Source organism: Carassius auratus, unplaced genomic scaffold (assembly GCF_003368295.1).
Source record: "Carassius auratus strain Wakin unplaced genomic scaffold, ASM336829v1 scaf_tig00035348, whole genome shotgun sequence".
NCBI lineage: Eukaryota > Metazoa > Chordata > Actinopteri > Cypriniformes > Cyprinidae > Carassius > Carassius auratus.
This window is the reverse complement of record NW_020526222.1, coordinates 1-22,966: the sequence shown is the minus strand read 5'-3', so window position 1 is coordinate 22,966 and position 22,966 is coordinate 1. Positions and strand designations below refer to the sequence as shown.

The 22,966-nt window shown below is 51.6% G+C and overlaps 21 non-coding genes across 21 annotated transcripts; all 21 read right to left on the bottom strand.

Annotated features, from left to right (window-relative positions):
* Window positions 1-1,189: 1,189 nt before the first annotated feature.
* Window positions 1,190-1,353, bottom strand: LOC113081937 (U1 spliceosomal RNA). The gene has a single exon (XR_003282373.1). It is a non-coding gene; the product is annotated as a U1 spliceosomal RNA (small nuclear RNA).
* Window positions 1,354-2,989: 1,636 nt separating this feature from the next.
* LOC113081936 (U1 spliceosomal RNA) lies at window positions 2,990-3,153 on the bottom strand. The gene has a single exon (XR_003282372.1). It is a non-coding gene; the product is annotated as a U1 spliceosomal RNA (small nuclear RNA).
* Window positions 3,154-3,527: 374 nt separating this feature from the next.
* On the bottom strand, window positions 3,528-3,718 carry LOC113081948 (U2 spliceosomal RNA). Its single transcript, XR_003282383.1, has one exon. It is a non-coding gene; the product is annotated as a U2 spliceosomal RNA (small nuclear RNA).
* A 1,459-nt stretch (window positions 3,719-5,177) lies between these two features.
* LOC113081935 (U1 spliceosomal RNA) lies at window positions 5,178-5,341 on the bottom strand. The gene has a single exon (XR_003282371.1). It is a non-coding gene; the product is annotated as a U1 spliceosomal RNA (small nuclear RNA).
* Window positions 5,342-5,715: 374 nt separating this feature from the next.
* Window positions 5,716-5,906, bottom strand: LOC113081947 (U2 spliceosomal RNA). Its single transcript, XR_003282382.1, has one exon. It is a non-coding gene; the product is annotated as a U2 spliceosomal RNA (small nuclear RNA).
* Window positions 5,907-7,365: 1,459 nt separating this feature from the next.
* Window positions 7,366-7,529, bottom strand: LOC113081934 (U1 spliceosomal RNA). The gene has a single exon (XR_003282369.1). It is a non-coding gene; the product is annotated as a U1 spliceosomal RNA (small nuclear RNA).
* A 374-nt stretch (window positions 7,530-7,903) lies between these two features.
* Window positions 7,904-8,094, bottom strand: LOC113081946 (U2 spliceosomal RNA). Its single transcript, XR_003282381.1, has one exon. It is a non-coding gene; the product is annotated as a U2 spliceosomal RNA (small nuclear RNA).
* A 1,459-nt stretch (window positions 8,095-9,553) lies between these two features.
* Window positions 9,554-9,717, bottom strand: LOC113081933 (U1 spliceosomal RNA). Its single transcript, XR_003282368.1, has one exon. It is a non-coding gene; the product is annotated as a U1 spliceosomal RNA (small nuclear RNA).
* Window positions 9,718-10,091: 374 nt separating this feature from the next.
* Window positions 10,092-10,282, bottom strand: LOC113081945 (U2 spliceosomal RNA). Its single transcript, XR_003282380.1, has one exon. It is a non-coding gene; the product is annotated as a U2 spliceosomal RNA (small nuclear RNA).
* Window positions 10,283-11,741: 1,459 nt separating this feature from the next.
* Window positions 11,742-11,905, bottom strand: LOC113081932 (U1 spliceosomal RNA). Its single transcript, XR_003282367.1, has one exon. It is a non-coding gene; the product is annotated as a U1 spliceosomal RNA (small nuclear RNA).
* Window positions 11,906-12,279: 374 nt separating this feature from the next.
* LOC113081944 (U2 spliceosomal RNA) lies at window positions 12,280-12,470 on the bottom strand. Its single transcript, XR_003282379.1, has one exon. It is a non-coding gene; the product is annotated as a U2 spliceosomal RNA (small nuclear RNA).
* A 1,459-nt stretch (window positions 12,471-13,929) lies between these two features.
* On the bottom strand, window positions 13,930-14,093 carry LOC113081952 (U1 spliceosomal RNA). The gene has a single exon (XR_003282387.1). It is a non-coding gene; the product is annotated as a U1 spliceosomal RNA (small nuclear RNA).
* A 374-nt stretch (window positions 14,094-14,467) lies between these two features.
* On the bottom strand, window positions 14,468-14,658 carry LOC113081942 (U2 spliceosomal RNA). Its single transcript, XR_003282377.1, has one exon. It is a non-coding gene; the product is annotated as a U2 spliceosomal RNA (small nuclear RNA).
* Window positions 14,659-16,117: 1,459 nt separating this feature from the next.
* LOC113081951 (U1 spliceosomal RNA) lies at window positions 16,118-16,281 on the bottom strand. The gene has a single exon (XR_003282386.1). It is a non-coding gene; the product is annotated as a U1 spliceosomal RNA (small nuclear RNA).
* A 374-nt stretch (window positions 16,282-16,655) lies between these two features.
* LOC113081940 (U2 spliceosomal RNA) lies at window positions 16,656-16,846 on the bottom strand. Its single transcript, XR_003282376.1, has one exon. It is a non-coding gene; the product is annotated as a U2 spliceosomal RNA (small nuclear RNA).
* Window positions 16,847-18,305: 1,459 nt separating this feature from the next.
* Window positions 18,306-18,469, bottom strand: LOC113081950 (U1 spliceosomal RNA). Its single transcript, XR_003282385.1, has one exon. It is a non-coding gene; the product is annotated as a U1 spliceosomal RNA (small nuclear RNA).
* Window positions 18,470-18,843: 374 nt separating this feature from the next.
* Window positions 18,844-19,034, bottom strand: LOC113081939 (U2 spliceosomal RNA). The gene has a single exon (XR_003282375.1). It is a non-coding gene; the product is annotated as a U2 spliceosomal RNA (small nuclear RNA).
* An 867-nt stretch (window positions 19,035-19,901) lies between these two features.
* LOC113081943 (U1 spliceosomal RNA) lies at window positions 19,902-20,065 on the bottom strand. Its single transcript, XR_003282378.1, has one exon. It is a non-coding gene; the product is annotated as a U1 spliceosomal RNA (small nuclear RNA).
* A 374-nt stretch (window positions 20,066-20,439) lies between these two features.
* LOC113081938 (U2 spliceosomal RNA) lies at window positions 20,440-20,630 on the bottom strand. Its single transcript, XR_003282374.1, has one exon. It is a non-coding gene; the product is annotated as a U2 spliceosomal RNA (small nuclear RNA).
* Window positions 20,631-22,086: 1,456 nt separating this feature from the next.
* Window positions 22,087-22,250, bottom strand: LOC113081931 (U1 spliceosomal RNA). The gene has a single exon (XR_003282366.1). It is a non-coding gene; the product is annotated as a U1 spliceosomal RNA (small nuclear RNA).
* Window positions 22,251-22,624: 374 nt separating this feature from the next.
* Window positions 22,625-22,812, bottom strand: LOC113081949 (U2 spliceosomal RNA). The gene has a single exon (XR_003282384.1). It is a non-coding gene; the product is annotated as a U2 spliceosomal RNA (small nuclear RNA).
* Window positions 22,813-22,966: the final 154 nt, after the last annotated feature.

Below are 22,966 nucleotides of genomic sequence, written 5' to 3'. Positions count from 1 at the left end.
GAAATTTTCGGGTATTTTGGATTTTGTCGAAAACCTTCTTTTGCAACCTAGCGCCAGGTATTTGGCCCAGTCCCACCCAAATCAGCACAGAAAGCTTCTCTGGAGTCTGACTGTCAATAATCATCCAAAAAAAGAGGAAATTTCCATTCACCTTGGCGAGGGGACCTCAAAACGTGCTAAGGTGGCGTGTCCGAGGTGGCTCGAATGGCTATAACTCCGGGAAGGAGTGAGATCCCTTCACCCAAATCGGCACACCTGTGCAGGGGCTCAGTCCGAGGCCAGGTGAAAAGGGGCGCGGCGACAGGCCAGTAGGTGGCGCCGTAAGCTGAAAATAGGGAAAATGTAATGTAAAAAGACAATCAAACAAAGATGAAAACACCCGAAACACTGCGGGATCGTAGTACCCTCCCCTGTCTGCAACGTCACCGGGCCTTGTCCCGATCGGCCTGACGGTGGAACTGCAGCGACGGAAAGTACGGCATCGCTCGTAACTCCCAAACGGTTGGTCGCAGAGCCACGTGCCTTATGTCATCGGAATCCTTGGCTCGAGCCGAACGAGACGCAGGTCTCAGATTGGCTCGTCGCTCTGACGAAATTTTCGGGTATTTTGGATTTTGTCGAAAACCTTCTTTTGCAACCTAGCGCCAGGTATTTGGCCCTGTCCCACCCAAATCAGCACATAAAGCTTCTCTGGAGTCTGACTGTCAATAATCATCCAAAAAAAGAGGAAATTTCCATTCACCTTGGCGAGGGGACCTCAAAACGTGCTAAGGTGGCGTGTCCGAGGTGACTCGAATGGCTATAACTCCGGGAAGGAGTGAGATCCCTTCACCCAAATCGGCACACCTGTGCAGGGGCTCAGTCCGAGGCCAGGTGAAAAAGGGCGCGGCGACAGGCCACTAGGTGGCGCTGTAAGCGACAACAAAATTAATACGAATCGAAAAAAAGGACAAACAAACAACATGGAGACAGATACAGCTAGGCTGCAGTCAGTCCAATCTACTTTCAAAGTAAGGTCTGCGCTATGTTCGAACTAAACTACCCACCAGGGTCTGATTTTTCAAGAGCGTAAGTGACTTTGTTTCACAGGCGCACAACACGTATCTCGCATGTGACAGAACTCCCCATTCTGAAACGGAAATAAATAAAAAACTGTAAAAACCTCTTCTGCTTTGTTTCACCAACAATTTCAGGGAGAGCGCGAACGCAGTCCCCCACTACCATAAATTATGCAGTCGAGATTCCCGCATTTGGGGAATTCGCAGGGGTCAGCATGGCCGGAGTGCAATGGACAAGCCTCGCCCTGGGTGAACCGCCTTCTTGATCATGGTGTCTCCCCTGCCAGGTAAGTATGAAGGCCCAGGCGTGAGGTCTGATTTGCATCTCTACCATCCTCGGTTAGCCCTCCGCCCCCGCTAAAATCTAAAATCCATTTAATATGTAGTCCCCGGATGGGGGACGTATCAGATATTAAACTGATAAGAACAGATACTACACTTGATCTTAGCCAAAAGGCCGAGAAGCGATGCTGCTAAGACGCAGCAGGGAGGAAGCCGGACACGGCGATGCCCATCTCGGCTTTGGTAAGTTTTGGGAGACCTAAAAACGCTGGGGGATGGTGGTAGCCTCCCTGTCTACAACGTCACCGGGCCTCGTCCCGATCGGCCTGACGGAAAGTACGGCATCGCTCGTAACTCCCAAACGGTTGGTCGCAGAGCCACGTGCCTTATGTCATCGGAATCCTTGGCTCGAGCCGAACGAGACGCAGGTCTCAGATTGGCTCGTCGCTCTGACGAAATTTTCGGGTATTTTGGATTTTGTCGAAAACCTTCTTTTGCAACCTAGCGCCAGGTATTTGGCCCAGTCCCACCCAAATCAGCACAGAAAGCTTCTCTGGAGTCTGACTGTTCAATAATCATCCAAAAAAAGAGGAAATTTTCCATTCACCTTGGCGAGGGGAACCTCAAAACGTGCTAAGGTGGCGTGTCCGAGGTGGCTCGAATGGCTATAACTCCGGGAAGGAGTGAGATCCCTTCACCCAAATCGGCACACCTGTGCAGGGGCTCAGTCCGAGGCCAGGTGAAAAGGGGCGCGGCGACAGGCCAGTAGGTGGCGCCGTAAGCTGAAAAATAGGGAAAATGTAATGTAAAAAGACAATCAAACAAAGATGAAAACACCCGAAACACTGCGGGATCGTAGTACCCTCCCCTGTCTGCAACGTCACCGGGGCCTTGTCCCGATCGGCCTGACGGTGGAACTGCAGCGACGGAAAGTACGGCATCGCTCGTAACTCCCAAACGGTTGGTCGCAGAGCCACGTGCCTTATGTCATCGGAATCCTTGGCTCGAGCCGAACGAGACGCAGGTCTCAGATTGGCTCGTCGCTCTGACGAAATTTTCGGGTATTTTGGATTTTGTCGAAAACCTTCTTTTGCAACCTAGCGCCAGGTATTTGGCCCTGTCCCACCCAAATCAGCACATAAAGCTTCTCTGGAGTCTGACTGTCAATAATCATCCAAAAAAAGAGGAAATTTCCATTCACCTTGGCGAGGGGACCTCAAAACGTGCTAAGGTGGCGTGTCCGAGGTGACTCGAATGGCTATAACTCCGGGAAGGAGTGAGATCCCTTCACCCAAATCGGCACACCTGTGCAGGGGCTCAGTCCGAGGCCAGGTGAAAAAGGGCGCGGCGACAGGCCACTAGGTGGCGCTGTAAGCGACAACAAAATTAATACGAATCGAAAAAAAGGACAAACAAACAACATGGAGACAGATACAGCTAGGCTGCAGTCAGTCCAATCTACTTTCAAAGTAAGGTCTGCCGCTATGTTCGAACTAAACTACCCACCAGGGTCTGATTTTTCAAGAGCGTAAGTGACTTTGTTTCACAGGCGCACAACACGTATCTCGCATGTGACAGAACTCCCCATTCTGAAACGGAAATAAATAAAAAACTGTAAAAACCTCTTCTGCTTTGTTTCACCAACAATTCAGGGGAGAGCGCGAACGCAGTCCCCCACTACCATAAATTATGCAGTCGAGATTCCCGCATTTGGGGAATTCGCAGGGGTCAGCATGGCCGGAGTGCAATGGACAAGCCTCGCCCTGGGTGAACCGCCTTCTTGATCATGGTGTCTCCCCTGCCAGGTAAGTATGAAGGCCCAGGCGGTCAGCCAGAGGTCTGATTTGCATCTCTACCATCCTCACCAACGGTTAGCCCTCCGCCCCCGCTCCAGGAAAGGAAGGACGGGTGCCTTCCGTTACTGGCCTGGAAACTGCCAAGCTCATGGGCCGGTGCTTCCCAACGCCAGTTTTAGATGACTCTCTTTAAACAAACACACCTGATTCGATGCACCACCTCGTCTGTGAAAGACTTCAAGACCTCAGGTGGGTGCATCGTTAGTGGAAGAGTCCAAGACCCCAGGAGGACACATCAGAAAAAAAGTTTGCAATAAACCACAGCATCTGCAATGGCAGCTCTCATTCCTTGTTCTGCTATTCGACACAATAAATGGCAATCCCCAAAAAGGGAAAGCACACCGTTCCTGGAGACACTGCAATACCAGGCCGATGCATGGAGTGGACGGAGCAAGCCCCGGCTCCAGCTCCGTGATCTAAAAATCCATTTAATATGTAGTCCCCGGATGGGGGACGTATCAGATATTAAACTGATAAGAACAGATACTACACTTGATCTTAGCCAAAAGGCCGAGAAGCGATGCTGCTAAGACGCAGCAGGGAGGAAGCCGGACACGGCGATGCCCATCTCGGCTTTGGTAAGTTTTGGGAGACCTAAAAACGCTGGGGGATGGTGGTAGCCTCCCCTGTCTACAACGTCACCGGGCCTCGTCCCGATCGGCCTGACGGAAAGTACGGCATCGCTCGTAACTCCCAAACGGTTGGTCGCAGAGCCACGTGCCTTATGTCATCGGAATCCTTGGCTCGAGCCGAACGAGACGCAGGTCTCAGATTGGCTCGTCGCTCTGACGAAATTTTCGGGTATTTTGGATTTTGTCGAAAACCTTCTTTTGCAACCTAGCGCCAGGTATTTGGCCCAGTCCCACCCAAATCAGCACAGAAAGCTTCTCTGGAGTCTGACTGTCAATAATCATCCAAAAAAAGAGGAAATTTCCATTCACCTTGGCGAGGGGACCTCAAAACGTGCTAAGGTGGCGTGTCCGAGGTGGCTCGAATGGCTATAACTCCGGGAAGGAGTGAGATCCCTTCACCCAAATCGGCACACCTGTGCAGGGGCTCAGTCCGAGGCCAGGTGAAAAGGGGCGCGGCGACAGGCCAGTAGGTGGCGCCGTAAGCTGAAAAATAGGGAAAATGTAATGTAAAAAGACAATCAAACAAAGATGAAAACACCCGAAACACTGCGGGATCGTAGTACCCTCCCCTGTCTGCAACGTCACCGGGCCTTGTCCCGATCGGCCTGACGGTGGAACTGCAGCGACGGAAAGTACGGCATCGCTCGTAACTCCCAAACGGTTGGTCGCAGAGCCACGTGCCTTATGTCATCGGAATCCTTGGCTCGAGCCGAACGAGACGCAGGTCTCAGATTGGCTCGTCGCTCTGACGAAATTTTCGGGTATTTTGGATTTTGTCGAAAACCTTCTTTTGCAACCTAGCGCCAGGTATTTGGCCCTGTCCCACCCAAATCAGCACATAAAGCTTCTCTGGAGTCTGACTGTCAATAATCATCCAAAAAAAGAGGAAATTTCCATTCACCTTGGCGAGGGGACCTCAAAACGTGCTAAGGTGGCGTGTCCGAGGTGACTCGAATGGCTATAACTCCGGGAAGGAGTGAGATCCCTTCACCCAAATCGGCACACCTGTGCAGGGGCTCAGTCCGAGGCCAGGTGAAAAAGGGCGCGGCGACAGGCCACTAGGTGGCGCTGTAAGCGACAACAAAATTAATACGAATCGAAAAAAAGGACAAACAAACAACATGGAGACAGATACAGCTAGGCTGCAGTCAGTCCAATCTACTTTCAAAGTAAGGTCTGCGCTATGTTCGAACTAAACTACCCACCAGGGTCTGATTTTTCAAGAGCGTAAGTGACTTTGTTTCACAGGCGCACAACACGTATCTCGCATGTGACAGAACTCCCCATTCTGAAACGGAAATAAATAAAAAACTGTAAAAACCTCTTCTGCTTTGTTTCACCAACAATTTCAGGGGAGAGCGCGAACGCAGTCCCCCACTACCATAAATTATGCAGTCGAGATTCCCGCATTTGGGGAATTCGCAGGGGTCAGCATGGCCGGAGTGCAATGGACAAGCCTCGCCCTGGGTGAACCGCCTTCTTGATCATGGTGTCTCCCCTGCCAGGTAAGTATGAAGGCCCAGGCAGTCAGCCAGAGGTCTGATTTGCATCTCTACCATCCTCACCAACGGTTAGCCCTCCGCCCCCGCTCCAGGAAAGGAAGGACGGGTGCCTTCCGTTACTGGCCTGGAAACTGCCAAGCTCATGGGCCGGTGCTTCCCAACGCCAGTTTTAGATGACTCTCTTTAAACAAACACACCTGATTCGATGCACCACCTCGTCTGTGAAAGACTTCAAGACCTCAGGTGGGTGCATCGTTAGTGGAAGAGTCCAAGACCCCAGGAGGACACATCAGAAAAAAAGTTTGCAATAAACCACAGCATCTGCAATGGCAGCTCTCATTCCTTGTTCTGCTATTCGACACAATAAATGGCAATCCCCAAAAAGGGAAAGCACACCGTTCCTGGAGACACTGCAATACCAGGCCGATGCATGGAGTGGACGGAGCAAGCCCCGGCTCCAGCTCCGTGATCTAAAAATCCATTTAATATGTAGTCCCCGGATGGGGGACGTATCAGATATTAAACTGATAAGAACAGATACTACACTTGATCTTAGCCAAAAGGCCGAGAAGCGATGCTGCTAAGACGCAGCAGGGAGGAAGCCGGACACGGCGATGCCCATCTCGGCTTTGGTAAGTTTTGGGAGACCTAAAAACGCTGGGGGATGGTGGTAGCCTCCCCTGTCTACAACGTCACCGGGCCTCGTCCCGATCGGCCTGACGGAAAGTACGGCATCGCTCGTAACTCCCAAACGGTTGGTCGCAGAGCCACGTGCCTTATGTCATCGGAATCCTTGGCTCGAGCCGAACGAGACGCAGGTCTCAGATTGGCTCGTCGCTCTGACGAAATTTTCGGGTATTTTGGATTTTGTCGAAAACCTTCTTTTGCAACCTAGCGCCAGGTATTTGGCCCAGTCCCACCCAAATCAGCACAGAAAGCTTCTCTGGAGTCTGACTGTCAATAATCATCCAAAAAAAGAGGAAATTTCCATTCACCTTGGCGAGGGGACCTCAAAACGTGCTAAGGTGGCGTGTCCGAGGTGGCTCGAATGGCTATAACTCCGGGAAGGAGTGAGATCCCTTCACCCAAATCGGCACACCTGTGCAGGGGCTCAGTCCGAGGCCAGGTGAAAAGGGGCGCGGCGACAGGCCAGTAGGTGGCGCCGTAAGCTGAAAAATAGGGAAAATGTAATGTAAAAAGACAATCAAACAAAGATGAAAACACCCGAAACACTGCGGGATCGTAGTACCCTCCCCTGTCTGCAACGTCACCGGGCCTTGTCCCGATCGGCCTGACGGTGGAACTGCAGCGACGGAAAGTACGGCATCGCTCGTAACTCCCAAACGGTTGGTCGCAGAGCCACGTGCCTTATGTCATCGGAATCCTTGGCTCGAGCCGAACGAGACGCAGGTCTCAGATTGGCTCGTCGCTCTGACGAAATTTTCGGGTATTTTGGATTTTGTCGAAAACCTTCTTTTGCAACCTAGCGCCAGGTATTTGGCCCTGTCCCACCCAAATCAGCACATAAAGCTTCTCTGGAGTCTGACTGTCAATAATCATCCAAAAAAAGAGGAAATTTCCATTCACCTTGGCGAGGGGACCTCAAAACGTGCTAAGGTGGCGTGTCCGAGGTGACTCGAATGGCTATAACTCCGGGAAGGAGTGAGATCCCTTCACCCAAATCGGCACACCTGTGCAGGGGCTCAGTCCGAGGCCAGGTGAAAAAGGGCGCGGCGACAGGCCACTAGGTGGCGCTGTAAGCGACAACAAAATTAATACGAATCGAAAAAAAGGACAAACAAACAACATGGAGACAGATACAGCTAGGCTGCAGTCAGTCCAATCTACTTTCAAAGTAAGGTCTGCGCTATGTTCGAACTAAACTACCCACCAGGGTCTGATTTTTCAAGAGCGTAAGTGACTTTGTTTCACAGGCGCACAACACGTATCTCGCATGTGACAGAACTCCCCATTCTGAAACGGAAATAAATAAAAAACTGTAAAAACCTCTTCTGCTTTGTTTCACCAACAATTTCAGGGGAGAGCGCGAACGCAGTCCCCCACTACCATAAATTATGCAGTCGAGATTCCCGCATTTGGGGAATTCGCAGGGGTCAGCATGGCCGGAGTGCAATGGACAAGCCTCGCCCTGGGTGAACCGCCTTCTTGATCATGGTGTCTCCCCTGCCAGGTAAGTATGAAGGCCCAGGCGGTCAGCCAGAGGTCTGATTTGCATCTCTACCATCCTCACCAACGGTTAGCCCTCCGCCCCCGCTCCAGGAAAGGAAGGACGGGTGCCTTCCGTTACTGGCCTGGAAACTGCCAAGCTCATGGGCCGGTGCTTCCCAACGCCAGTTTTAGATGACTCTCTTTAAACAAACACACCTGATTCGATGCACCACCTCGTCTGTGAAAGACTTCAAGACCTCAGGTGGGTGCATCGTTAGTGGAAGAGTCCAAGACCCCAGGAGGACACATCAGAAAAAAAGTTTGCAATAAACCACAGCATCTGCAATGGCAGCTCTCATTCCTTGTTCTGCTATTCGACACAATAAATGGCAATCCCCAAAAAGGGAAAGCACACCGTTCCTGGAGACACTGCAATACCAGGCCGATGCATGGAGTGGACGGAGCAAGCCCCGGCTCCAGCTCCGTGATCTAAAAATCCATTTAATATGTAGTCCCCGGATGGGGGACGTATCAGATATTAAACTGATAAGAACAGATACTACACTTGATCTTAGCCAAAAGGCCGAGAAGCGATGCTGCTAAGACGCAGCAGGGAGGAAGCCGGACACGGCGATGCCCATCTCGGCTTTGGTAAGTTTTGGGAGACCTAAAAACGCTGGGGGATGGTGGTAGCCTCCCCTGTCTACAACGTCACCGGGCCTCGTCCCGATCGGCCTGACGGAAAGTACGGCATCGCTCGTAACTCCCAAACGGTTGGTCGCAGAGCCACGTGCCTTATGTCATCGGAATCCTTGGCTCGAGCCGAACGAGACGCAGGTCTCAGATTGGCTCGTCGCTCTGACGAAATTTTCGGGTATTTTGGATTTTGTCGAAAACCTTCTTTTGCAACCTAGCGCCAGGTATTTGGCCCAGTCCCACCCAAATCAGCACAGAAAGCTTCTCTGGAGTCTGACTGTCAATAATCATCCAAAAAAAGAGGAAATTTCCATTCACCTTGGCGAGGGGACCTCAAAACGTGCTAAGGTGGCGTGTCCGAGGTGGCTCGAATGGCTATAACTCCGGGAAGGAGTGAGATCCCTTCACCCAAATCGGCACACCTGTGCAGGGGCTCAGTCCGAGGCCAGGTGAAAAGGGGCGCGGCGACAGGCCAGTAGGTGGCGCCGTAAGCTGAAAAATAGGGAAAATGTAATGTAAAAAGACAATCAAACAAAGATGAAAACACCCGAAACACTGCGGGATCGTAGTACCCTCCCCTGTCTGCAACGTCACCGGGCCTTGTCCCGATCGGCCTGACGGTGGAACTGCAGCGACGGAAAGTACGGCATCGCTCGTAACTCCCAAACGGTTGGTCGCAGAGCCACGTGCCTTATGTCATCGGAATCCTTGGCTCGAGCCGAACGAGACGCAGGTCTCAGATTGGCTCGTCGCTCTGACGAAATTTTCGGGTATTTTGGATTTTGTCGAAAACCTTCTTTTGCAACCTAGCGCCAGGTATTTGGCCCTGTCCCACCCAAATCAGCACATAAAGCTTCTCTGGAGTCTGACTGTCAATAATCATCCAAAAAAAGAGGAAATTTCCATTCACCTTGGCGAGGGGACCTCAAAACGTGCTAAGGTGGCGTGTCCGAGGTGACTCGAATGGCTATAACTCCGGGAAGGAGTGAGATCCCTTCACCCAAATCGGCACACCTGTGCAGGGGCTCAGTCCGAGGCCAGGTGAAAAAGGGCGCGGCGACAGGCCACTAGGTGGCGCTGTAAGCGACAACAAAATTAATACGAATCGAAAAAAAGGACAAACAAACAACATGGAGACAGATACAGCTAGGCTGCAGTCAGTCCAATCTACTTTCAAAGTAAGGTCTGCGCTATGTTCGAACTAAACTACCCACCAGGGTCTGATTTTTCAAGAGCGTAAGTGACTTTGTTTCACAGGCGCACAACACGTATCTCGCATGTGACAGAACTCCCCATTCTGAAACGGAAATAAATAAAAAACTGTAAAAACCTCTTCTGCTTTGTTTCACCAACAATTTCAGGGGAGAGCGCGAACGCAGTCCCCCACTACCATAAATTATGCAGTCGAGATTCCCGCATTTGGGGAATTCGCAGGGGTCAGCATGGCCGGAGTGCAATGGACAAGCCTCGCCCTGGGTGAACCGCCTTCTTGATCATGGTGTCTCCCCTGCCAGGTAAGTATGAAGGCCCAGGCGGTCAGCCAGAGGTCTGATTTGCATCTCTACCATCCTCACCAACGGTTAGCCCTCCGCCCCCGCTCCAGGAAAGGAAGGACGGGTGCCTTCCGTTACTGGCCTGGAAACTGCCAAGCTCATGGGCCGGTGCTTCCCAACGCCAGTTTTAGATGACTCTCTTTAAACAAACACACCTGATTCGATGCACCACCTCGTCTGTGAAAGACTTCAAGACCTCAGGTGGGTGCATCGTTAGTGGAAGAGTCCAAGACCCCAGGAGGACACATCAGAAAAAAAGTTTGCAATAAACCACAGCATCTGCAATGGCAGCTCTCATTCCTTGTTCTGCTATTCGACACAATAAATGGCAATCCCCAAAAAGGGAAAGCACACCGTTCCTGGAGACACTGCAATACCAGGCCGATGCATGGAGTGGACGGAGCAAGCCCCGGCTCCAGCTCCGTGATCTAAAAATCCATTTAATATGTAGTCCCCGGATGGGGGACGTATCAGATATTAAACTGATAAGAACAGATACTACACTTGATCTTAGCCAAAAGGCCGAGAAGCGATGCTGCTAAGACGCAGCAGGGAGGAAGCCGGACACGGCGATGCCCATCTCGGCTTTGGTAAGTTTTGGGAGACCTAAAAACGCTGGGGGATGGTGGTAGCCTCCCCTGTCTACAACGTCACCGGGCCTCGTCCCGATCGGCCTGACGGAAAGTACGGCATCGCTCGTAACTCCCAAACGGTTGGTCGCAGAGCCACGTGCCTTATGTCATCGGAATCCTTGGCTCGAGCCGAACGAGACGCAGGTCTCAGATTGGCTCGTCGCTCTGACGAAATTTTCGGGTATTTTGGATTTTGTCGAAAACCTTCTTTTGCAACCTAGCGCCAGGTATTTGGCCCAGTCCCACCCAAATCAGCACAGAAAGCTTCTCTGGAGTCTGACTGTCAATAATCATCCAAAAAAAGAGGAAATTTCCATTCACCTTGGCGAGGGGACCTCAAAACGTGCTAAGGTGGCGTGTCCGAGGTGGCTCGAATGGCTATAACTCCGGGAAGGAGTGAGATCCCTTCACCCAAATCGGCACACCTGTGCAGGGGCTCAGTCCGAGGCCAGGTGAAAAGGGGCGCGGCGACAGGCCAGTAGGTGGCGCCGTAAGCTGAAAAATAGGGAAAATGTAATGTAAAAAGACAATCAAACAAAGATGAAAACACCCGAAACACTGCGGGATCGTAGTACCCTCCCCTGTCTGCAACGTCACCGGGCCTTGTCCCGATCGGCCTGACGGTGGAACTGCAGCGACGGAAAGTACGGCATCGCTCGTAACTCCCAAACGGTTGGTCGCAGAGCCACGTGCCTTATGTCATCGGAATCCTTGGCTCGAGCCGAACGAGACGCAGGTCTCAGATTGGCTCGTCGCTCTGACGAAATTTTCGGGTATTTTGGATTTTGTCGAAAACCTTCTTTTGCAACCTAGCGCCAGGTATTTGGCCCTGTCCCACCCAAATCAGCACATAAAGCTTCTCTGGAGTCTGACTGTCAATAATCATCCAAAAAAAGAGGAAATTTCCATTCACCTTGGCGAGGGGACCTCAAAACGTGCTAAGGTGGCGTGTCCGAGGTGACTCGAATGGCTATAACTCCGGGAAGGAGTGAGATCCCTTCACCCAAATCGGCACACCTGTGCAGGGGCTCAGTCCGAGGCCAGGTGAAAAAGGGCGCGGCGACAGGCCACTAGGTGGCGCTGTAAGCGACAACAAAATTAATACGAATCGAAAAAAAGGACAAACAAACAACATGGAGACAGATACAGCTAGGCTGCAGTCAGTCCAATCTACTTTCAAAGTAAGGTCTGCGCTATGTTCGAACTAAACTACCCACCAGGGTCTGATTTTTCAAGAGCGTAAGTGACTTTGTTTCACAGGCGCACAACACGTATCTCGCATGTGACAGAACTCCCCATTCTGAAACGGAAATAAATAAAAAACTGTAAAAACCTCTTCTGCTTTGTTTCACCAACAATTTCAGGGGAGAGCGCGAACGCAGTCCCCCACTACCATAAATTATGCAGTCGAGATTCCCGCATTTGGGGAATTCGCAGGGGTCAGCATGGCCGGAGTGCAATGGACAAGCCTCGCCCTGGGTGAACCGCCTTCTTGATCATGGTGTCTCCCCTGCCAGGTAAGTATGAAGGCCCAGGCGGTCAGCCAGAGGTCTGATTTGCATCTCTACCATCCTCACCAACGGTTAGCCCTCCGCCCCCGCTCCAGGAAAGGAAGGACGGGTGCCTTCCGTTACTGGCCTGGAAACTGCCAAGCTCATGGGCCGGTGCTTCCCAACGCCAGTTTTAGATGACTCTCTTTAAACAAACACACCTGATTCGATGCACCACCTCGTCTGTGAAAGACTTCAAGACCTCAGGTGGGTGCATCGTTAGTGGAAGAGTCCAAGACCCCAGGAGGACACATCAGAAAAAAAGTTTGCAATAAACCACAGCATCTGCAATGGCAGCTCTCATTCCTTGTTCTGCTATTCGACACAATAAATGGCAATCCCCAAAAAGGGAAAGCACACCGTTCCTGGAGACACTGCAATACCAGGCCGATGCATGGAGTGGACGGAGCAAGCCCCGGCTCCAGCTCCGTGATCTAAAAATCCATTTAATATGTAGTCCCCGGATGGGGGACGTATCAGATATTAAACTGATAAGAACAGATACTACACTTGATCTTAGCCAAAAGGCCGAGAAGCGATGCTGCTAAGACGCAGCAGGGAGGAAGCCGGACACGGCGATGCCCATCTCGGCTTTGGTAAGTTTTGGGAGACCTAAAAACGCTGGGGGATGGTGGTAGCCTCCCCTGTCTACAACGTCACCGGGCCTCGTCCCGATCGGCCTGACGGAAAGTACGGCATCGCTCGTAACTCCCAAACGGTTGGTCGCAGAGCCACGTGCCTTATGTCATCGGAATCCTTGGCTCGAGCCGAACGAGACGCAGGTCTCAGATTGGCTCGTCGCTCTGACGAAATTTTCGGGTATTTTGGATTTTGTCGAAAACCTTCTTTTGCAACCTAGCGCCAGGTATTTGGCCCAGTCCCACCCAAATCAGCACAGAAAGCTTCTCTGGAGTCTGACTGTCAATAATCATCCAAAAAAAGAGGAAATTTCCATTCACCTTGGCGAGGGGACCTCAAAACGTGCTAAGGTGGCGTGTCCGAGGTGGCTCGAATGGCTATAACTCCGGGAAGGAGTGAGATCCCTTCACCCAAATCGGCACACCTGTGCAGGGGCTCAGTCCGAGGCCAGGTGAAAAGGGGCGCGGCGACAGGCCAGTAGGTGGCGCCGTAAGCTGAAAAATAGGGAAAATGTAATGTAAAAAGACAATCAAACAAAGATGAAAACACCCGAAACACTGCGGGATCGTAGTACCCTCCCCTGTCTGCAACGTCACCGGGCCTTGTCCCGATCGGCCTGACGGTGGAACTGCAGCGACGGAAAGTACGGCATCGCTCGTAACTCCCAAACGGTTGGTCGCAGAGCCACGTGCCTTATGTCATCGGAATCCTTGGCTCGAGCCGAACGAGACGCAGGTCTCAGATTGGCTCGTCGCTCTGACGAAATTTTCGGGTATTTTGGATTTTGTCGAAAACCTTCTTTTGCAACCTAGCGCCAGGTATTTGGCCCTGTCCCACCCAAATCAGCACATAAAGCTTCTCTGGAGTCTGACTGTCAATAATCATCCAAAAAAAGAGGAAATTTCCATTCACCTTGGCGAGGGGACCTCAAAACGTGCTAAGGTGGCGTGTCCGAGGTGACTCGAATGGCTATAACTCCGGGAAGGAGTGAGATCCCTTCACCCAAATCGGCACACCTGTGCAGGGGCTCAGTCCGAGGCCAGGTGAAAAAGGGCGCGGCGACAGGCCACTAGGTGGCGCTGTAAGCGACAACAAAATTAATACGAATCGAAAAAAAGGACAAACAAACAACATGGAGACAGATACAGCTAGGCTGCAGTCAGTCCAATCTACTTTCAAAGTAAGGTCTGCGCTATGTTCGAACTAAACTACCCACCAGGGTCTGATTTTTCAAGAGCGTAAGTGACTTTGTTTCACAGGCGCACAACACGTATCTCGCATGTGACAGAACTCCCCATTCTGAAACGGAAATAAATAAAAAACTGTAAAAACCTCTTCTGCTTTGTTTCACCAACAATTTCAGGGGAGAGCGCGAACGCAGTCCCCCACTACCATAAATTATGCAGTCGAGATTCCCGCATTTGGGGAATTCGCAGGGGTCAGCATGGCCGGAGTGCAATGGACAAGCCTCGCCCTGGGTGAACCGCCTTCTTGATCATGGTGTCTCCCCTGCCAGGTAAGTATGAAGGCCCAGGCGGTCAGCCAGAGGTCTGATTTGCATCTCTACCATCCTCACCAACGGTTAGCCCTCCGCCCCCGCTCCAGGAAAGGAAGGACGGGTGCCTTCCGTTACTGGCCTGGAAACTGCCAAGCTCATGGGCCGGTGCTTCCCAACGCCAGTTTTAGATGACTCTCTTTAAACAAACACACCTGATTCGATGCACCACCTCGTCTGTGAAAGACTTCAAGACCTCAGGTGGGTGCATCGTTAGTGGAAGAGTCCAAGACCCCAGGAGGACACATCAGAAAAAAAGTTTGCAATAAACCACAGCATCTGCAATGGCAGCTCTCATTCCTTGTTCTGCTATTCGACACAATAAATGGCAATCCCCAAAAAGGGAAAGCACACCGTTCCTGGAGACACTGCAATACCAGGCCGATGCATGGAGTGGACGGAGCAAGCCCCGGCTCCAGCTCCGTGATCTAAAAATCCATTTAATATGTAGTCCCCGGATGGGGGACGTATCAGATATTAAACTGATAAGAACAGATACTACACTTGATCTTAGCCAAAAGGCCGAGAAGCGATGCTGCTAAGACGCAGCAGGGAGGAAGCCGGACACGGCGATGCCCATCTCGGCTTTGGTAAGTTTTGGGAGACCTAAAAACGCTGGGGGATGGTGGTAGCCTCCCCTGTCTACAACGTCACCGGGCCTCGTCCCGATCGGCCTGACGGAAAGTACGGCATCGCTCGTAACTCCCAAACGGTTGGTCGCAGAGCCACGTGCCTTATGTCATCGGAATCCTTGGCTCGAGCCGAACGAGACGCAGGTCTCAGATTGGCTCGTCGCTCTGACGAAATTTTCGGGTATTTTGGATTTTGTCGAAAACCTTCTTTTGCAACCTAGCGCCAGGTATTTGGCCCAGTCCCACCCAAATCAGCACAGAAAGCTTCTCTGGAGTCTGACTGTCAATAATCATCCAAAAAAAGAGGAAATTTCCATTCACCTTGGCGAGGGGACCTCAAAACGTGCTAAGGTGGCGTGTCCGAGGTGGCTCGAATGGCTATAACTCCGGGAAGGAGTGAGATCCCTTCACCCAAATCGGCACACCTGTGCAGGGGCTCAGTCCGAGGCCAGGTGAAAAGGGGCGCGGCGACAGGCCAGTAGGTGGCGCCGTAAGCTGAAAAATAGTGAAAATGTAATGTAAAAAGACAATCAAACAAAGATGAAAACACCCGAAACACTGCGGGATCGTAGTACCCTCCCCTGTCTGCAACGTCACCGGGCCTTGTCCCGATCGGCCTGACGGTGGAACTGCAGCGACGGAAAGTACGGCATCGCTCGTAACTCCCAAACGGTTGGTCGCAGAGCCACGTGCCTTATGTCATCGGAATCCTTGGCTCGAGCCGAACGAGACGCAGGTCTCAGATTGGCTCGTCGCTCTGACGAAATTTTCGGGTATTTTGGATTTTGTCGAAAACCTTCTTTTGCAACCTAGCGCCAGGTATTTGGCCCTGTCCCACCCAAATCAGCACATAAAGCTTCTCTGGAGTCTGACTGTCAATAATCATCCAAAAAAAGAGGAAATTTCCATTCACCTTGGCGAGGGGACCTCAAAACGTGCTAAGGTGGCGTGTCCGAGGTGACTCGAATGGCTATAACTCCGGGAAGGAGTGAGATCCCTTCACCCAAATCGGCACACCTGTGCAGGGGCTCAGTCCGAGGCCAGGTGAAAAAGGGCGCGGCGACAGGCCACTAGGTGGCGCTGTAAGCGACAACAAAATTAATACGAATCGAAAAAAAGGACAAACAAACAACATGGAGACAGATACAGCTAGGCTGCAGTCAGTCCAATCTACTTTCAAAGTAAGGTCTGCGCTATGTTCGAACTAAACTACCCACCAGGGTCTGATTTTTCAAGAGCGTAAGTGACTTTGTTTCACAGGCGCACAACACGTATCTCGCATGTGACAGAACTCCCCATTCTGAAACGGAAATAAATAAAAAACTGTAAAAACCTCTTCTGCTTTGTTTCACCAACAATTTCAGGGGAGAGCGCGAACGCAGTCCCCCACTACCATAAATTATGCAGTCGAGATTCCCGCATTTGGGGAATTCGCAGGGGTCAGCATGGCCGGAGTGCAATGGACAAGCCTCGCCCTGGGTGAACCGCCTTCTTGATCATGGTGTCTCCCCTGCCAGGTAAGTATGAAGGCCCAGGCGGTCAGCCAGAGGTCTGATTTGCATCTCTACCATCCTCACCAACGGTTAGCCCTCCGCCCCCGCTCCAGGAAAGGAAGGACGGGTGCCTTCCGTTACTGGCCTGGAAACTGCCAAGCTCATGGGCCGGTGCTTCCCAACGCCAGTTTTAGATGACTCTCTTTAAACAAACACACCTGATTCGATGCACCACCTCGTCTGTGAAAGACTTCAAGACCTCAGGTGGGTGCATCGTTAGTGGAAGAGTCCAAGACCCCAGGAGGACACATCAGAAAAAAAGTTTGCAATAAACCACAGCATCTGCAATGGCAGCTCTCATTCCTTGTTCTGCTATTCGACACAATAAATGGCAATCCCCAAAAAGGGAAAGCACACCGTTCCTGGAGACACTGCAATACCAGGCCGATGCATGGAGTGGACGGAGCAAGCCCCGGCTCCAGCTCCGTGATCTAAAAATCCATTTAATATGTAGTCCCCGGATGGGGGACGTATCAGATATTAAACTGATAAGAACAGATACTACACTTGATCTTAGCCAAAAGGCCGAGAAGCGATGCTGCTAAGACGCAGCAGGGAGGAAGCCGGACACGGCGATGCCCATCTCGGCTTTGGTAAGTTTTGGGAGACCTAAAAACGCTGGGGGATGGTGGTAGCCTCCCCTGTCTACAACGTCACCGGGCCTCGTCCCGATCGGCCTGACGGAAAGTACGGCATCGCTCGTAACTCCCAAACGGTTGGTCGCAGAGCCACGTGCCTTATGTCATCGGAATCCTTGGCTCGAGCCGAACGAGACGCAGGTCTCAGATTGGCTCGTCGCTCTGACGAAATTTTCGGGTATTTTGGATTTTGTCGAAAACCTTCTTTTGCAACCTAGCGCCAGGTATTTGGCCCAGTCCCACCCAAATCAGCACAGAAAGCTTCTCTGGAGTCTGACTGTCAATAATCATCCAAAAAAAGAGGAAATTTCCATTCACCTTGGCGAGGGGACCTCAAAACGTGCTAAGGTGGCGTGTCCGAGGTGGCTCGAATGGCTATAACTCCGGGAAGGAGTGAGATCCCTTCACCCAAATCGGCACACCTGTGCAGGGGCTCAGTCCGAGGCCAGGTGAAAAGGGGCGCGGCGACAGGCCAGTAGGTGGCGCCGTAAGCTGAAAAATAGGGAAAATGTAATGTAAAAAGACAATCAAACAAAGATGAAAACACCCGAAACACTGCGGGATCGTAGTACCCTCCCCTGTCTGCAACGTCACCGGGCCTTGTCCCGATCGGCCTGACGGTGGAACTGCAGCGACGGAAAGTACGGCATCGCTCGTAACTCCCAAACGGTTGGTCGCAGAGCCACGTGCCTTATGTCATCGGAATCCTTGGCTCGAGCCGAACGAGACGCAGGTCTCAGATTGGCTCGTCGCTCTGACGAAATTTTCGGGTATTTTGGATTTTGTCGAAAACCTTCTTTTGCAACCTAGCGCCAGGTATTTGGCCCTGTCCCACCCAAATCAGCACATAAAGCTTCTCTGGAGTCTGACTGTCAATAATCATCCAAAAAAAGAGGAAATTTCCATTCACCTTGGCGAGGGGACCTCAAAACGTGCTAAGGTGGCGTGTCCGAGGTGACTCGAATGGCTATAACTCCGGGAAGGAGTGAGATCCCTTCACCCAAATCGGCACACCTGTGCAGGGGCTCAGTCCGAGGCCAGGTGAAAAAGGGCGCGGCGACAGGCCACTAGGTGGCGCTGTAAGCGACAACAAAATTAATACGAATCGAAAAAAAGGACAAACAAACAACATGGAGACAGATACAGCTAGGCTGCAGTCAGTCCAATCTACTTTCAAAGTAAGGTCTGCGCTATGTTCGAACTAAACTACCCACCAGGGTCTGATTTTTCAAGAGCGTAAGTGACTTTGTTTCACAGGCGCACAACACGTATCTCGCATGTGACAGAACTCCCCATTCTGAAACGGAAATAAATAAAAAACTGTAAAAACCTCTTCTGCTTTGTTTCACCAACAATTTCAGGGGAGAGCGCGAACGCAGTCCCCCACTACCATAAATTATGCAGTCGAGATTCCCGCATTTGGGGAATTCGCAGGGGTCAGCATGGCCGGAGTGCAATGGACAAGCCTCGCCCTGGGTGAACCGCCTTCTTGATCATGGTGTCTCCCCTGCCAGGTAAGTATGAAGGCCCAGGCGGTCAGCCAGAGGTCTGATTTGCATCTCTACCATCCTCACCAACGGTTAGCCCTCCGCCCCCGCTCCAGGAAAGGAAGGACGGGTGCCTTCCGTTACTGGCCTGGAAACTGCCAAGCTCATGGGCCGGTGCTTCCCAACGCCAGTTTTAGATGACTCTCTTTAAACAAACACACCTGATTCGATGCACCACCTCGTCTGTGAAAGACTTCAAGACCTCAGGTGGGTGCATCGTTAGTGGAAGAGTCCAAGACCCCAGGAGGACACATCAGAAAAAAAGTTTGCAATAAACCACAGCATCTGCAATGGCAGCTCTCATTCCTTGTTCTGCTATTCGACACAATAAATGGCAATCCCCAAAAAGGGAAAGCACACCGTTCCTGGAGACACTGCAATACCAGGCCGATGCATGGAGTGGACGGAGCAAGCCCCGGCTCCAGCTCCGTGATCTAAAAATCCATTTAATATGTAGTCCCCGGATGGGGGACGTATCAGATATTAAACTGATAAGAACAGATACTACACTTGATCTTAGCCAAAAGGCCGAGAAGCGATGCTGCTAAGACGCAGCAGGGAGGAAGCCGGACACGGCGATGCCCATCTCGGCTTTGGTAAGTTTTGGGAGACCTAAAAACGCTGGGGGATGGTGGTAGCCTCCCCTGTCTACAACGTCACCGGGCCTCGTCCCGATCGGCCTGACGGAAAGTACGGCATCGCTCGTAACTCCCAAACGGTTGGTCGCAGAGCCACGTGCCTTATGTCATCGGAATCCTTGGCTCGAGCCGAACGAGACGCAGGTCTCAGATTGGCTCGTCGCTCTGACGAAATTTTCGGGTATTTTGGATTTTGTCGAAAACCTTCTTTTGCAACCTAGCGCCAGGTATTTGGCCCTGTCCCACCCAAATCAGCACATAAAGCTTCTCTGGAGTCTGACTGTCAATAATCATCCAAAAAAAGAGGAAATTTCCATTCACCTTGGCGAGGGGACCTCAAAACGTGCTAAGGTGGCGTGTCCGAGGTGACTCGAATGGCTATAACTCCGGGAAGGAGTGAGATCCCTTCACCCAAATCGGCACACCTGTGCAGGGGCTCAGTCCGAGGCCAGGTGAAAAAGGGCGCGGCGACAGGCCACTAGGTGGCGCTGTAAGCGACAACAAAATTAATACGAATCGAAAAAAAGGACAAACAAACAACATGGAGACAGATACAGCTAGGCTGCAGTCAGTCCAATCTACTTTCAAAGTAAGGTCTGCGCTATGTTCGAACTAAACTACCCACCAGGGTCTGATTTTTCAAGAGCGTAAGTGACTTTGTTTCACAGGCGCACAACACGTATCTCGCATGTGACAGAACTCCCCATTCTGAAACGGAAATAAATAAAAAACTGTAAAAACCTCTTCTGCTTTGTTTCACCAACAATTTCAGGGGAGAGCGCGAACGCAGTCCCCCACTACCATAAATTATGCAGTCGAGATTCCCGCATTTGGGGAATTCGCAGGGGTCAGCATGGCCGGAGTGCAATGGACAAGCCTCGCCCTGGGTGAACCGCCTTCTTGATCATGGTGTCTCCCCTGCCAGGTAAGTATGAAGGCCCAGGCGGTCAGCCAGAGGTCTGATTTGCATCTCTACCATCCTCACCAACGGTTAGCCCTCCGCCCCCGCTCCAGGAAAGGAAGGACGGGTGCCTTCCGTTACTGGCCTGGAAACTGCCAAGCTCATGGGCCGGTGCTTCCCAACGCCAGTTTTAGATGACTCTCTTTAAACAAACACACCTGATTCGATGCACCACCTCGTCTGTGAAAGACTTCAAGACCTCAGGTGGGTGCATCGTTAGTGGAAGAGTCCAAGACCCCAGGAGGACACATCAGAAAAAAAGTTTGCAATAAACCACAGCATCTGCAATGGCAGCTCTCATTCCTTGTTCTGCTATTCGACACAATAAATGGCAATCCCCAAAAAGGGAAAGCACACCGTTCCTGGAGACACTGCAATACCAGGCCGATGCATGGAGTGGACGGAGCAAGCCCCGGCTCCAGCTCCGTGATCTAAAAATCCATTTAATATGTAGTCCCCGGATGGGGGACGTATCAGATATTAAACTGATAAGAACAGATACTACACTTGATCTTAGCCAAAAGGCCGAGAAGCGATGCTGCTAAGACGCAGCAGGGAGGAAGCCGGACACGGCGATGCCCATCTCGGCTTTGGTAAGTTTTGGGAGACCTAAAAACGCTGGGGGATGGTGGTAGCCTCCCCTGTCTACAACGTCACCGGGCCTCGTCCCGATCGGCCTGACGGAAAGTACGGCATCGCTCGTAACTCCCAAACGGTTGGTCGCAGAGCCACGTGCCTTATGTCATCGGAATCCTTGGCTCGAGCCGAACGAGACGCAGGTCTCAGATTGGCTCGTCGCTCTGACGAAATTTTCGGGTATTTTGGATTTGTCGAAAACCTTCTTTTGCAACCTAGCGCCAGGTATTTGGCCCAGTCCCACCCAAATCAGCACAGAAAGCTTCTCTGGAGTCTGACTGTCAATAATCATCCAAAAAAAGAGGAAATTTCCATTCACCTTGGCGAGGGGACCTCAAAACGTGCTAAGGTGGCGTGTCCGAGGTGGCTCGAATGGCTATAACTCCGGGAAGGAGTGAGATCCCTTCACCCAAATCGGCACACCTGTGCAGGGGCTCAGTCCGAGGCCAGGTGAAAAGGGGCGCGGCGACAGGCCAGTAGGTGGCGCCGTAAGCTGAAAAATAGGGAAAATGTAATGTAAAAGACAATCAAACAAAGATGAAAACACCCGAAACACTGCGGGATCGTAGTACCCTCCCCTGTCTGCAACGTCACCGGGCCTTGTCCCGATCGGCCTGACGGTGGAACTGCAGCGACGGAAAGTACGGCATCGCTCGTAACTCCCAAACGGTTGGTCGCAGAGCCACGTGCCTTATGTCATCGGAATCCTTGGCTCGAGCCGAACGAGACGCAGGTCTCAGATTGGCTCGTCGCTCTGACGAAATTTTCGGGTATTTTGGATTTTGTCGAAAACCTTCTTTTGCAACCTAGCGCCAGGTATTTGGCCCTGTCCCACCCAAATCAGCACATAAAGCTTCTCTGGAGTCTGACTGTCAATAATCATCCAAAAAAGAGGAAATTTCCATTCACCTTGGCGAGGGGACCTCAAAACGTGCTAAGGTGGCGTGTCCGAGGTGACTCGAATGGCTATAACTCCGGGAAGGAGTGAGATCCCTTCACCCAAATCGGCACACCTGTGCAGGGGCTCAGTCCGAGGCCAGGTGAAAAAGGGCGCGGCGACAGGCCACTAGGTGGCGCTGTAAGCGACAACAAAATTAATACGAATCGAAAAAAAGGACAAACAAACAACATGGAGACAGATACAGCTAGGCTGCAGTCAGTCCAATCTACTTTCAAAGTAAGGTCTGCGCTATGTTCGAACTAAACTACCCACCAGGGTCTGATTTTTCAAGAGCGTAAGTGACTTTGTTTCACAGGCGCACAACACGTATCTCGCATGTGACAGAACTCCCCATTCTGAAACGGAAATAAATAAAAAACTGTAAAAACCTCTTCTGCTTTGTTTCACCAACAATTTCAGGGGAGAGCGCGAACGCAGTCCCCCACTACCATAAATTATGCAGTCGAGATTCCCGCATTTGGGGAATTCGCAGGGGTCAGCATGGCCGGAGTGCAATGGACAAGCCTCGCCCTGGGTGAACCGCCTTCTTGATCATGGTGTCTCCCCTGCCAGGTAAGTATGAAGGCCCAGGCGGTCAGCCAGAGGTCTGATTTGCATCTCTACCATCCTCACCAACGGTTAGCCCTCCGCCCCCGCTCCAGGAAAGGAAGGACGGGTGCCTTCCGTTACTGGCCTGGAAACTGCCAAGCTCATGGGCCGGTGCTTCCCAACGCCAGTTTTAGATGACTCTCTTTAAACAAACACACCTGATTCGATGCACCACCTCGTCTGTGAAAGACTTCAAGACCTCAGGTGGGTGCATCGTTAGTGGAAGAGTCCAAGACCCCAGGAGGACACATCAGAAAAAAAGTTTGCAATAAACCACAGCATCTGCAATGGCAGCTCTCATTCCTTGTTCTGCTATTCGACACAATAAATGGCAATCCCCAAAAAGGGAAAGCACACCGTTCCTGGAGACACTGCAATACCAGGCCGATGCATGGAGGACGGAGCAAGCCCCGGCTCCAGCTCCGTGATCTAAAAATCCATTTAATATGTAGTCCCCGGATGGGGACGTATCAGATATTAAACTGATAAGAACAGATACTACACTTGATCTTAGCCAAAAGGCCGAGAAGCGATGCTGCTAAGACGCAGCAGGGAGGAAGCCGGACACGGCGATGCCCATCTCGGCTTTGGTAAGTTTTGGGAGACCTAAAAACGCTGGGGGATGGTGGTAGCCTCCCTGTCTACAACGTCACCGGGCCTCGTCCCGATCGGCCTGACGGAAAGTACG